The sequence below is a fragment of the Narcine bancroftii genome, chromosome 10 (assembly GCF_036971445.1).
Source record: "Narcine bancroftii isolate sNarBan1 chromosome 10, sNarBan1.hap1, whole genome shotgun sequence".
NCBI classification, from domain to species: Eukaryota; Metazoa; Chordata; class Chondrichthyes; order Torpediniformes; family Narcinidae; genus Narcine; species Narcine bancroftii.
This window is the reverse complement of record NC_091478.1, coordinates 105,443,604-105,458,229: the sequence shown is the minus strand read 5'-3', so window position 1 is coordinate 105,458,229 and position 14,626 is coordinate 105,443,604.

The window sequence follows — 14,626 nt, the reverse complement described above, 5'->3', positions numbered from 1 at the left end:
AGTGTCAGTCTGAGCAGGGTGGGCTGTTTGAAAAGAGATCAAGTTAATGTTTGAGGATAAAAATGGTCTCTGTTGAATGTGGGAAAGAACTTTTCTGTGTGTTAAATTCCTTATACATCCATTGATGGATTCAGGTACACCAGGATAGCTAAATATTTATTATCTATCTTTTTTTTGTACTTATGATCTTATCTTAATTCTATCATAGTTGTTTTATGTTGTTGTTATACCTGTTCTGCTGTAGCCAGTAAGAATTTTGGTGCATATGTACATGACAATAAACATTATCAATTAAAAATATGGAAGTTCTTCACTCTTGACTTGAAAGCATAGTAGAATGAATGACCTGAAGGAGAAATCAAAATAATTTGCATCTTTGTATTTTGGTGGAAACTAGATAACCAAACGTGGAAGAAATAAATGGGAGTACGTTGGTAAGGTGAGAAGGAATAAGATGGTAGAAGACCTGTGTAACACATAAATACAGTCATGTCAATGTTGGTCTTGATGACCTCTTCCATGGAACTTTATATTTACTCGAGAAGGTCTCCGACTGGCTAAAGTAGAATTCTTTTTGGGGAGTTCGAATATGGTGTGTGAGAGTGAAACTTGTTTGGATGTCAGAAACACAAGCACAGAATATTCTGAGGGATTATGTACACTGCTTCCTTCCCACCATTTTCAAGTGGAAAGAGTCCCATTTGGATCACTGTTAAGTGTTGTTTTTAAGAACAATAAAAAATCTGCTCGTCATAAAATCACAGCCTATATGGCAACCATCGTATATGGTATCTTGGTGACATGAAGGTTCCTGCTGTGGCAATATACAGTACAAGCTTCAACAGGAGATACAATCATGTGAATCTTGAGAAAAATGCAGACTTTGTCTGATACCTTAATGTATGGTATGGAGGCACCAATACATCTAATTTCAAAGCCCTGTAAAAGGAAGTGGACACAATCCGTACGTCACAGGCAAACCTCTCTCTTCTATCGAGAACGCCTACATGGAACGCTGCCATTAGAGAGCAGCAGCAATCATCAAGGACCCACCCCAGGACATGCTCTGTTCTCGCTGCTGCCTTCAGGAAAGCGGTATCAGTACCACAAGCCTCGCACCACCAGGTTCAGGAACAACTGCTACCCCTCCACCATGGACCATTACTTTGCACATTATTTACCATTGAATATTTTTCCTGCATTTGCACCGTCAGTTTATTTACATTTCTTTCTTTGTTTAAATTTTCCACTTATGCATACATTTCTTTCTTTTTGTGTACAGTTTACAGTTCCCAATAAGTAGAAATTCTGCCTTGCCCGCAAGGAAAAAGAATGTCAGGGTTGTATTTGATGTCACTCTGACAATAAATTTGAACTTTAAAATGCCTGGCAGTCGTCAAAAAGGTCTTGGAGTGGTGAATGGAGTGCATAAAAAATTCTCATGGATTATTGCAGTTGTTTGCTTTAATTATTCCAAGGTTAAGTGATACAATCGGAACGTCAAAGATACTCTGGCCTCAGTGGATATTGTGGTAGTTTAATACAAACTGCCTTGGAACATGAGCCACTCAGGCAGGTCAGTGCCATTTACCCAGAAACAAACATGTTCTTTCATGAACATCACAGCAGCGGTTGTAATTCAACTATGACTCATTGATGTGGAGCTCCCTGTAGCAGGACCATGCACCATCTCTCTCCTTGTGGGGAAGTTAGAATTGGCCAGTGGAGAATCAAATCACATGGCATTAGATATTCTCAAATTAATGAGAACTCCACACAGATTAATCATCCACTACCCTGAACACATTTCAGAAGTACTTTATTCCCTGCATAATACATAGGAAAATACAACTGAACCTTGGGTGGCTGTTTACATTTGTCTAATACCTTGATGAAAGGCTCAAGCCCAAATTTTGTTCTTGTATCTTTACCTCGGGCACCTCCCTACATTAATATCGACTTCTCTGGCTTTCGTTAACCACCCCCCTTCACTTCTCCCCCTGTCATCTTCCCCCTCCTCTGTTTCTCCCTTCCCTCTCTTCATTCACGCAAGCATGACAAATTCTTACCTCATCCCTTATCATATCCAATTTATACCTTTTGTTGATCTGGATTCCTCTCCCAGCCGGCACCATCTGAATCCTGAGACTATCTGAGATTTCCTGCTTCTGGCTCATTCTGCTTATTCCTTGAAGAAGGGCTCAGGCCCGAAATGCCAGCAATATATCTTTGCTTTTTAAGGACGATGAAAAGCCAAGCTCCAGTATTTTGGTGTGTTTTTATTGCAAGCACAGTGTCTGCAGACGTTTATGTTTTGCCTGCTTACATTTTGCTCATTCCTTGATGAAGGGCTCAAGCTCGATATGTTGATCATGTATTTTGACCTTTGCTGTATAAAGTGCACTCTTTGTCCTGTTGTGTTTCTCCAGCGTTGTATTTTTACTGAAATTTCCATGACGTGTCTGCATCTGAAGACGCCACCAGATTGCTGCCCAAGAACTGTCAGGTGGACTGCAATCCTGATCCAGCATCTGTATGAGGCTTGGTGATGGGTATAATTGCCTTTCCCAATTGAAACAAAGCAGCCATTCTCAATGAGTACCATATAAACCGTCCAACCCCAGGTGGGGCCACAACACATTTAAGGGAGGGCCACGGACTGAAATAATAAAATAATTTAAATTTTTTTGTGTAGTTCGAAGGAGAGAAGTATGCAAGAAACTGACTAAACGACTGCTTCACAAGGAAGGGTCATAAACTTTGAGCAGAATCCAAAAATAGGTTGAGAATGGCTGAATTAAAGGACATTTCATGTTTGAGGGCGCAGTCTGGGAGACCTTTTTGGAAGTGAGTGAAGATGGCAATAATTGGTAAGAGTGCAGATGGGCTCCAAAGGAAGACGATGTTCTCAGGAACTAGATCAACTTAGTCAAGTGCTAAGTGAGAAGTTCTGAGAAATTGAATCAAGATAAGACTTACGCAGTAAATGACAGGACCCAGAACAGTCCAGTAGAACAGAAAAGCTGTGTGTAGAAATACATTGTGGGCAGCAGGAAGTGTAGATGGAGGCGATGGAGGTGAAGTTGATTTGTATGATAGACTGAATTGAATTCACAACTCACAAATCCTTGTGTTCACAGGCAGAGGAGCTCCCATTTAACAGACCCATGTACTGGCTTATTAAAATTTTTAGTTTAAATGCAATATTTTAGACCATTCAGATGTGAATCATGTCATCAGTGACTCTCATCTTGCTTATAAAGTTGAGTCAAATGCTTGCTTTTCTGCATGTGAATCACTTTTGATCACATATATTCACCACCTTGGCATTTAAATGGCTGCTCGAATAGATGTCGAACGGCCGCAATTTCTGTTCTGGACCGCAAAAATACAAATTCTGGGACCCTGCCATGTCGAAGCCATGTCCACAGCCAGGAGTCGAAGGCACCATTTACGAGAGTCAAAATGCAATGCGGGGCAAGATCTCCCTTCCTTATTTTCAGTCCTAAGCCCCTCTCTCACAGGCATTGAGTCACAATCAGAAGTGGTAGCACCAGGAGCCAGCAAATTTCTGGAGGCTCATCCGAGTTTGAGTAGAAGACATTGGGTGCTGTCAAGGTCAGTTATCAACAGGTATAGTGCATCTAAACTCAACACACACAAACAAAGCATGTGCACCCATCAGCCACCATCCTCTTAATCACTAGATACTGAAGCTGATTACTGCACCTTCCATGTGATTGATTCCAGCCGCTCCATTCATTTATTTGAATCTACTCACAAGATTTAGACATTACCAGCACCTATAGTCCATCCCTAATTATTCCTGAACTGATGAATCATGAAAGGATCAACCATATTAATGCATCTGGAGTCGCACTGCGGTCACACTGGATAAGGATGGCAAATTTTCTTGTCCCAAAGGGCATTAGTGAACCTGTCAGTTTGCTGAACCACACAAACTGGTGTTTTGTGCCGCTCTGTGCTGGATTTCCATGTAACACTGCAAAATTCAAAAGTCACCAACTTGTAATGCTAGTTCTGTATTTCTCTCCAAAGAGGTTTCCTCACCTGCTGAATATATTTTTAAGATTTTATTCGGTGCATGGAAGAAGCTGATTTCAGCCATTTAAGCCCATGCCACCCAATTACACCGAAATTAACCTCGTACATTTTGGAGGCTGGGAGAAACCAACGCAGGAGTGGGGAAAATGTACCAAATCCTTACAGACACAAATGGATTCGTACACGGGGTGCTGGCACTAACCTCTGCACTCACCATTTTTCTGCCTTTTTATGATTTTACTTCAAATAATTTAATACCATTCTTTGAGATCAATTGAAAATTTCCAATTGCAGCAAAATACTTCTACTTTCAACAGGCTTTAAGATGCAGAGGTTTTGAAAGCGGCAGAAAAACCAATAAACCAGCACATAAGTGGTGAAGAAGAAATTCAAGTCCAGGAAGAGTGAGCAGTTAAGCAGGGTCAACTATGTCTCATAGGGCTCCAGGCACATAGGGCATGATGCCAGGCATGGAGTAGCCAGGTGGAATCCACATGGTCTGTCCAAACCCTAAGGCAAAAGGAACCTCGTGAGACTCTGAGCTTTACAATTTGGAAAATGAGAATTTTCCAAAGAAATACAATAGTTTGCATTTACGTGGCACCGCTCGCAATCTCAGGACATCACGAACGAGGTGAAACCAGTGTTATTTCTGCAGGCAGGTGGCGCAATGGAAAATTTCATCCATATCAAGTACAGTATACCAGGCTTTCTGCTCAACCTTCATAAATTCACAGAAATATGGAGATAAGTTTCACACTGAACTGCTGTACATTGTTTGAAAATGTCTAAATCACCATGAGGTAATTCCTGAGGAAGTGGGTCTCTATCAAGAGCAGCAAAAGAGTCTGTCCGGGATTCCACAGAATCCTCTTTTGGTTATCAAAACAAAAATTACAGATGGTCTCCATTCCTCAGATTATTGTTAAATATTGTCTCCGGGCACTTTGGAGGCAGACTTCTCAGTCGATTGGTCCAAGGTACAATAAATCTGCATTCCTTTATTTATTTAATTGTCTCAGCAGAGGGGGGGGGGGGGGGGGGGATCATTAGGAAGAAAAAGAAAAAAATGATAGTGAGAAAGAGAAATTGATAAATTGAAAGGGGAGATATACACAGAAGGAGAGATGAGAAAGAGATGAGCTAAGCAGATGGAGTGAGAAAAACTAAAAGTAGGAGAGAAGAAAAGTGGGAAGAAAATAAAGAGGAAATTAGATATAAAGCAAAAGAGAAAACGTGAGGGTGAAATAGATGCAGAAAAAGAGAAGTCAGAAACAGGAAGATGCCACTAGATTTTTTAAACTCGATTTTATGTGCTGAATTGTTAAAAGTAGAATTTGCAGCAACTTTACAGACTGGCCTTTGTTGTAAGTGAAAGCAAAATAAGGAAGGCCTCACACAAAAGTAGGATCCCAGACCCAAGGTGCCTGAGGTGTAGTTGGTGCAATTTCTGCTTTTCCCTGGTAAGGACAATGTTTGGGAAACAGTGCCTCATTTCACCGGCTCCTGCATCACACAACCAGCAATCACTTGTCTCCAGCAGAGGGGATAGCAGCACAGCTTTGACATTCTGTGAAGCTTAGCTGAATGTTTCATTCAGCCAGCAGGGGATGCTGGATTGTGAGAGGAGCTGAAACCCCTGCCACTTTTCTTCCCATCCATGCATCACTGTTCTTCCACTCACTGATGTGTGTGATAGCACAAAGGCATTTGGCCTTTGGAACCAAATTTTCTGTCAAGTCATGGGTTAACTCAATGTCACTAGATGGGAGCAGAACTAACAGAGACTCTGTCTGCCTTACAGCAGGCAGAAGGCAGTTTAGTGTAATATTAGATGTTCTGTATTATTACATGACAATAAAGGAATCTTGAATATAAAGGCAGGAGCCAAGGAGCACCACAGCAAGAAGCAAGCAAGAAGTAACTTAGGCATCGCAATGATGCTGTACATATAATAAAATGTTAAAGTCGCAATGAGTATTATCTCCATGTCCTGCAGTGTCACAGAATTTCGAGCAAATGAATGGATATCTTCCACTCCCTGTCCAGTGTTGTCTGGGCACGGACAAGGTTGCAGGGGAAAACAGGCATGCCTCTCAGCTCAGTACCGGGGACCCTGCCAATCCTGCTTCAAGATGTTTTAGCAAGTCCCTGAGGCAGGCCTGGAAGAGGGATTTCAGTCTACTGATTCCAGAAACAAACACACAAGCACCAACACAGGAGAAAGTCACATGGACTCTGTACGTGAGCAATGCAGAGAATCCCTCTTCCTTGCTTCAAGGAACCTGTGCTAATTTAATTTATACTGTTGTTGTTGGTGTAGATTATTCTCATCTGCCTCCTGTAACCCTATCGCCCTGTGGCACCCCTTAGGTCAATGAGAACTATTCCATTCTCTATTAATTTTCCCTGCAACTTATCCTCCCTACATTCCCATCAACTCCCTCCAGATTAAGTCACTCGCCTACACACACAGAGCAATTTACAGCTGTCAATTAACCTACCAACCCATATGTCTCTTAGATGTCAGAAGAAATGGGAGCACTCAAGGGAAGACCACATAATTGCATGCAAACTCCATCAAGGCAACACTGGAGGTCAGGACTGAACCTTGTTCACCACTGGAGCTGAGATCCAGCAGCTTGACTACGTACCACCAGGTTCAGGAACTGTTGCTACCCTTCCACTATCAGACTCCTGAACAACAAACTCATTCAGGGACTCATTTAAAGACTTTGCACACTATTTATTACTGATGATTTTATCTGCATTGCACAGTCAGGTTGTTTAAATTCCTTTGTTTACATTTCTCTCTTTTCTATACATATGTTTACTTGAGTATAATTTTTTTGCACTACCAATAAGTAGAAATTCTGCCTGGCCCACAGGAAAAAGAATTTGTAATGCCATGTATGTATACTGACAATAAATCTGAACTTTGAACTTGCATCCCTGTGTTAAAATCCAAAAGTCTGCAGCATGAAGTCGAAATGCAGTAATTTAGACCTGAATTTGAATTAACCCACACTTTGCTCAATGATTCAGGTGATTGCCTTTCCACCTAAAATCTTCAAAGGTAACAAGAAGGTTTTAGGCCCAGGTTTTAGACGAGAAGAGAAATATAATAAAGGAGTTCTGCAGGGCAAGTTTTTTGTCCAGAGGAATGTGGTTGTACAGAATGAGAAGCCCGACAAAGTGGTTGTGGCAGATATCATTCCAATGTTCAGACAAGCAGTAGATGGATATGGGTCTAATTCAGGCAAATGGTGTGGAGAGGTGTCATGGTCAATTTGTGCTGTACAGATCTAAGACTCCATGGGGCTGAGTGTTTGCATAATATTATAAGGTAGAGCATGCCCTGTGCTAAAGCAAATTATCTATTGTTAGATTACAGAACGTTTTCTCCAAAATATTTTCAGTACTCTTATATTTCACTCTTTGGGATTTGAACATTAAGATCTTCCTGAGTTTTCTTTGGTTCTTATATAAATACCGCAGTGAGGTGGACCTGCCTCAGCCTGGCAAAGGTCAGACAGATTTACTCGATGCCAGATTTTACTGCGATCACACTCCGGAACACATTTCCATTGGATAATATGCATCGGTGTAAAATTTATGGTGGCATTAAGCTGGAGATTTTGTGAAGTAGTATCCATGGAATCCTTCCTCAGATTAGTTTACAGCAGTCTTTATTTGGCTGTTCAAGCAAATTATTATTGGATCTGTGTATGCACTGAAATGATTGCAACTTTATACTTTAATCATGTTGGCAGGCATGCATTGGTAACCAAATCTGCATAAATGATGTCTGATGAGTATGATTAATAAAATATTTACAGTTATACACGAGTCTCACATTTGGAAAGATAGTTATAGGAGGCAGCCGTGAAGTTTATAGTTCGCCATAAAACCTGCAGGAAGAGTGAGGAAGAGATTTGTTTTTCATTTGGTCTGAGCATCACTGGCAAGGCCCACACAGGCAAACTTACCTTTAATCGACTCTTAACTGAGTGGCTTCTTAGGCCATCTCCGAAGGCAGTTTCCAGCCTATCAAATTGTTGAAGGCTGGGCTCATGCGCAATAAGGAAGTCTGATTTACTCCCCAGAAGAGCATTAATAGAGTTTGAATGACAGATTCTTGGTTGGTCATTACTAAAACTAATATTTTATTCAATTACCCAAAATAAAATTTGCAACAATGTGGTGTGATTGCAACTCATACCTCCAGCGCAATACTTCAGGTCTGTGGATACTAATCCATTAAACTCTTTTGTAACTGTATGATCATTTATTCTGATAAACCATCTAAATTAGGTCAACACCTAAGTAGCAAAGAAAGACAGTAAAAACAAGGAATACAAATGCATTTAGGACTGGAATCTCCAAGTGAGGGACCAAATGACTGCATTCTCAAAGTCCAAGACAGCTACGTCCTTCCACATCCCACATCTACTATTCACCTGGTTAAAGTTCACAGAGCTAAGGGTCAGGCCCAGGTGAATCAGGCCTTCAGCTGTATGGAGAACAAATCAAGGATATGCAAAGAGGGCCAATTGAAGGAGGTGCAGTGATTTGCGGGACTGGAGGAGGTTACTGAGTGGAAGGCTGGAGTGGAGGGTGAAGTAGTCTCAACTACTTCAGGATCAGAACATAAAGATGAGAACTTTAAAACTAAATGCAAACAGATGGCAGGCCAATGTAGATCAGTGATGGCGGGAAATAGGTGAACAGGACTGAAAGAGGATTAACAGATTCCCAAAGGAGTTCAAAAACCGGAAGGTGCGTGGGAGGGAGCAGTGAGGATTGGACAACAGTGCATGAAGACACACCAGACATTACTGATCCTGGAATCTGGAGCAAGGCACAATCTGTTATTAAGTTCTTCCAGCAATCTGGTTGTTGATCCAGACTCCAGCATCAGCAATCTCTTTTGACTTGGGGTCCATTTTCTCAGAGCTGAGTTTCTAATTCATCAGTTTTTGCCTCCCCCCGTATACAACACACTTCAGCATCAGTTTGAATTCATTCACTGTTAAAACTCTGATCCATGTCCTCATTACACCTTGATGAAAGAACTCAGCAGGTCAAGCAGCATCTGTTGAGACAAAAAAGCAAGTTGGCGCTTTGGGGCGAGACTGTGCATCAAATCTCCAAGATGTCTGCTTCTGCCAATTCACACAGATGGTCCTAAGAAGCAAAATTAACGTCTAAAACTCACTGTAAAGAAAGCCACTAGTGTTTTTTAGACAGCAGTTGGAAAAATCTGTAACATAAATTAACATAATTACTCATTCTGTGGTCATTTACACCACACACCTTGAGTTCCTGTGTGTGTTAGTCCTGGTACTTTTACGTGGAGCTAGTGGCCTGAGTCAACAGCTAGACATCGAATTCACGAGGTGAGTTTTGCGGTGCGATTTAGACTGCAGGCTTCCCCGAAAAGTAGTTGGGGTCCTGCAGGATAAATCACGGTGGAGGAATTGACTAACAATTCCTGCACTTTCCTTTTTAGACTCCCTGTGTAACTGGAAATTTTGTTGATTGTGCCTGACTGCTCCTCCTGGCCCAATTGAAAGCACAAGGACATCTTTTTTGTTCTCAGAACATTATAATGATGCCTTGACACTAAATTCCTGATGGTATTTTAAATGCTGATGTGCTCAGACTCAGTGTTGCTTTCATGGTAATTGATACTTCTCTGAGGCAGGGGACAACTTTATAAGGATTAGCTTGTTCCTCCCAAATGCACATCCACATTTATTGGAGAATAAAAGATACTTCTCTATCTGAGGAATATTGGAAAATATTCATGGGCAGTAGTAGTACTATGATGTAAATTAATTACAAAATATGATTTTAATTAGGATTAAGGCAAGCCCACAAGAAGCTAATCTGAATGTGTTTGAACAGGTAAAAACCAACTGTTACTTGTTCTTGGATCATCGTCTTGAAAAATGTCAGAACAATTCATTATACAAGAAATGTAAGCTGAGCGATAATAAGGAATCTGAAACACTCATTCTTTTGATTTTAATAACTACTCAAATATGTCATACTTGAGCCCAAAGTCCAACCAGAAAGCATCAACATCAATTTCTCCGATTTCTGGCAACCTACCTCTTTGTTTTCTCAACTCATCTCCCCATCCCCAGCTTTCACCTCTCTCTGGCCCCATTCCTTCTCCTCCTTTCCCATCCCCCCCCCTCTACCTGCCCATCAGACCCACTTTCCTTCCTGCAGTTCCCCATCCCCTTCCTCCCATCAGATTGCATCTCCCTCTGCCTCTTCCTCCTATCTCCACCTTATTTTTTTCCATTTCTTTCCCCTCTCACAGATCACCTGGCTACTAATGTCCCTCCCCCTCCACCCACTTTCCTCCCCCCATCCTTTTATTTGAATAGCTGCCTGTTTCTTGCTATTCCTAATGAAGATTTTCAGCCCAATTGTCGAGCATCTAATGCCTTCCATGGATGTTGCCTGACCTGCTGAGTTCCTCCAGCATTTTGAGTGTTTCTCCAAAGTTCAACAAACCTTCTTAAATTAAGATTGTTGCAGCTCTGGAGAGAAAATGCTCCACATGTTCCTCATTGTTTTAGCTGCTAAAAATGAGTCTCAGTGGCAATTGTGTCTTTTATATAGTTTTATCCCTGCTGTCTGTTTTCCGTATTTCATCCAAATGACAGTGTTCATTCATGTTCTTTGCCAATTGGTTTCAGTGGATCATCATCTGGGGGAGCAGAGGTTTTACGCCAGACCCTGTGGTTGTTCCCTGACTTGTATAAACTTTCACAGGCATGTGGAAAGCTTTTCTCCCTTTCTCTATAAAACATTGGTGAGACCACACTGGGAGGATTGGGTGCAGTTTTGGACACCCAGTTTTCAGAAAGGTATCATTAAGTCAGAATGGGTGCAGGAAAGATTCCCGTGAATGTTTCTGGGACTGGTGGGCTTGAATTATAAAGAGAGGCTGAATAGGCTGGGACTTTTCTCTCTGGAGCAAGGACACTGAAGAGGAATATTAAATCACGAACATAGTCAAAGCCTTTTCTCTTGGGGAGGGGAATCTAAATCTAAATCTAGGATTTAAGGTAAAAGGGTAAAAAATTAAGAGAGTCAGGAAGGTCTCCTTCACACAGACGGTGGTGGGTATACACAATGTGTTGCCAGAGGGAGTGATAGAAGCAGGGATTATTGTAATATTCAAAAGATATATGAGCATATACATGGATAGGAAAGGTTTGGAGGCCTATGGGTTGGAAAACAGGCAAATCAGACTAGGTTGTTTGGCATGGAGAAGTCATTTTATGACTTTTTCTTTCACACATGCTCGCGCACACACAAACACCTGCACGCATGTGCACACGTGCACATGTGCCCTCCTAGGTGGACATGCCTACAGATATTTAGGCACAGACTTACGCATTACATTCCTAAAATTTTGTACTCCCACATGCACATGTTGATATATATCTGTACACTTGCAGGCATACAATGACAAAAGCATGGACGAGCACTTGTTCACACATATCAGCATATACAAACACATACTTTCACTTGGACTATTCAAAGAAAATGCAAGAAAATCAGTCCACTGCTAACCTACTTGATTGCAATACCTGAGCACCACTGTAGAACAAACATTCAATATAACTTGGAAGAACATCATGTACTGTTCCTATTCCAACACCACAACTGACAGAAATAGTTCAGGGAAGAGCAAAATTCGTATCCTTTAAGGTCTTAGTATTACCCTTTACTGTACCTTCAGCAAAATAAAAAAAAACATAGCCCTCTGTGTATGATTACCAGCTACGAAGTTCAGCAACAACTTCTACAACTTCTGGAGACAACATTTTACTTCAACACTTCAGAATCACTGAGAGGCATCCTGCTTCTTATTAATTGACAGGGCAGTTATACTGTCAACAGGACTGAAAGCTGATGGTGGTAAGGATGACTGATCCCATCAAAAGTGTCAATTCCCTGAAGAATAAAACACCACAGAAAGGAACAATTTCGATAATGTGGTACCACAAAGTCCACCTTGGGTGATGTTACATCTTTTACAATCTCAAGGACCACTTCCACTACAGAGCAAAATGAAAATGATCAGCCCTAATCCTATTGGATGATAAGGAAACATTAAAGGCCACGTGACTTATTCCAGGGTTCCAGGCTCCAATAAGCAATGCATAACTTTATTGAAGTGCATTGGTGTTCAACAACAAATGCAATATCAGCCGTCATTCATACTCCCTCTTGACATAGAATCAAATACTGGGTGGAGAATGCAGCGGAAAACTGATAAGAGAGGCAGCAACCAAAGATGAATTTCTTTTCCCAGTGTCACAGGATAAAAGCAGAGCAGCAAGGCCCCTTTCGGCTGAGATAAGTTTGAAACAGCATGAAATGGACTCAAGTGATTCCACTGGCTTCCCTTATCTAAACAATAACACATCTGGTCTTCTGCACTCTCTGTCCATGGTACCAACAACAGTTTGCCTCGTAAAGTTCTCCTCGGGGCCACAACATTTGTTTATTCCCAAGGTAGCAATCGTCGCACATGGCACTAATTTCCCAACTGGGACAGGATGGTGAGAAGAAGTTTCAGCTTTATTGCTTCTGTGCCTGCCTGACCCCTGCTGAGGGCAAGTCAGGCTGAACCATGTGGCGTTCTGGTCTGCTCTTGATAACCCCTCTCTGTGCTTCCTGCTGTGCTATAGAGGAAGAGGCGAAGCGTTAACTTGGCTGCCACCCTTTGCGAGCCTCCCCACTGGTTCCTTGACTGCAGGTGTCCAGTCACTCTGCCTTAATGGTACATTTGGTTTCAATCAGGCCCCGTCCACTGTGAAGCATCCTGTTTGCCTTCACTTATTAACCAGCAGTCACATCTGACTAATTACCTGACTGCTAGAATCTTTCCTTACTATTCCTTAATGCTTTTTATGCTTTGCTTGAAGCAACTGGCAATGACGGACTTAATAAGGCAGAGCACAAGGAACACTCATAAAGTGTGCACTGCTTCTCTTATCACGAAACACATAGCATTCAATAGAAGTGCAAATCCCATAGGTTTACTGGCCTTTTGTTTTCCTTACACAATAACACTGGTAACACTTGAGATATATCTGAACGGAATATTTTATCTGAGCAGAATACTTAAGTTTCATACTGTATGGAGGCAGCCTTATTCAGTACTCATAGTTAGATAAACATTCAGCTGTCTGGCCTAGATTTTTTCTTTTGTTTCGTTTCAGTATCACGAGTAGACCGTTTATTTGCTTTAGACACTGATTGCTGGAGTTAATGCCATGATAGTTAGAGACTCATGGCTTCTGTTTTTTTTTGTTGTTAGAGTGGATTTGAACTTCCGGATGTTGATGATCTGAATAAGTTGCTCGTTGGTACAGGTCAACCATCAACACATTTCTTCTTGACCTCTCCATTGCATATAAATAATTCCCTGCAGCTAAAGCAAATCTGCTGCCCTCAGTCCCTGCCACAAGTTCGTTAATTTGCTCCTCTTGCTGAAATTGAGATGAGCTTCAAGTGACTGCTCCACCATTACTGTGGACATCCATTTCATTGCCCTGCATTTATCTCTGTTGATTTGGTGCTGAAGTCTTCATTCATGGTTTCGATACGACACTCTTGCCTGATCTCCCTTCGAGTCATGGAGTCACAGAAATGGGCTCTACAGCCCGTGGTCATTCATGCTAACCTTTTGTTCCCATTTACACTGGTTTAATTTGTCTGCGTTATGTCTTTATCCTTCTACACCTGTTTATTTAAGGATCTATCTAAATGTCTCTTAAAAGTAGTGTAATAGTATTTGACCTCCACCACCTCCTCTGACACCACATTCAAGATATCAACCACTCTCAGTATAAAATATTACCATTCACATCCCCTTTAAAATTCAAACAAATATGCCTTCTTGTTTTTGATACCCCTGGCATAGGGAAAAAAAGATATCGACTCTCTAACTATTTAGACATTGGACATACATACAGCGCGGTAACAGGCCCTTTCAGCCAACAAGCCCATGCAGCCTAATTACACCCAATTGACCTACAACTTCCAGTAAGTTTTGAAGGGTGGGTGGAAGCTGGAACACCCGGAGGAAGTGGGGCAAACACACAAACTCCGAACAGAATGTGGGATTTGAACCCTGGCCCCGATGTTGTGCTACCATGCCAACTATGCCTCTCATCATCTTATATACTTCTATCAGGTCATTCTTCATCCTCCTTTGCTCCAGGAAAAACAAACCCCTTAACTAGTGTTCATCAAGCTTGTTCTATCCTACTTAAGTATGGCATCTGGAACTGCATGGCTACACCCTCTGTTGAGGTGTGTGGAAGTTACACCTGCATCAGCTCCTGATGAAGCAACACTTCGATTTTAAAGCTTTCCACAGTTCAACCCAAACTTACCTCAGTTTTCACTTCCAGGCCAACAACACACCAAGATATCTGCACTCCTTCAGTTCTGCCCTCCAAGTCGTCCCTGAATTTAATTTCATTAATTGATTACTGTTTTCAACAGCGATGACCCTAGG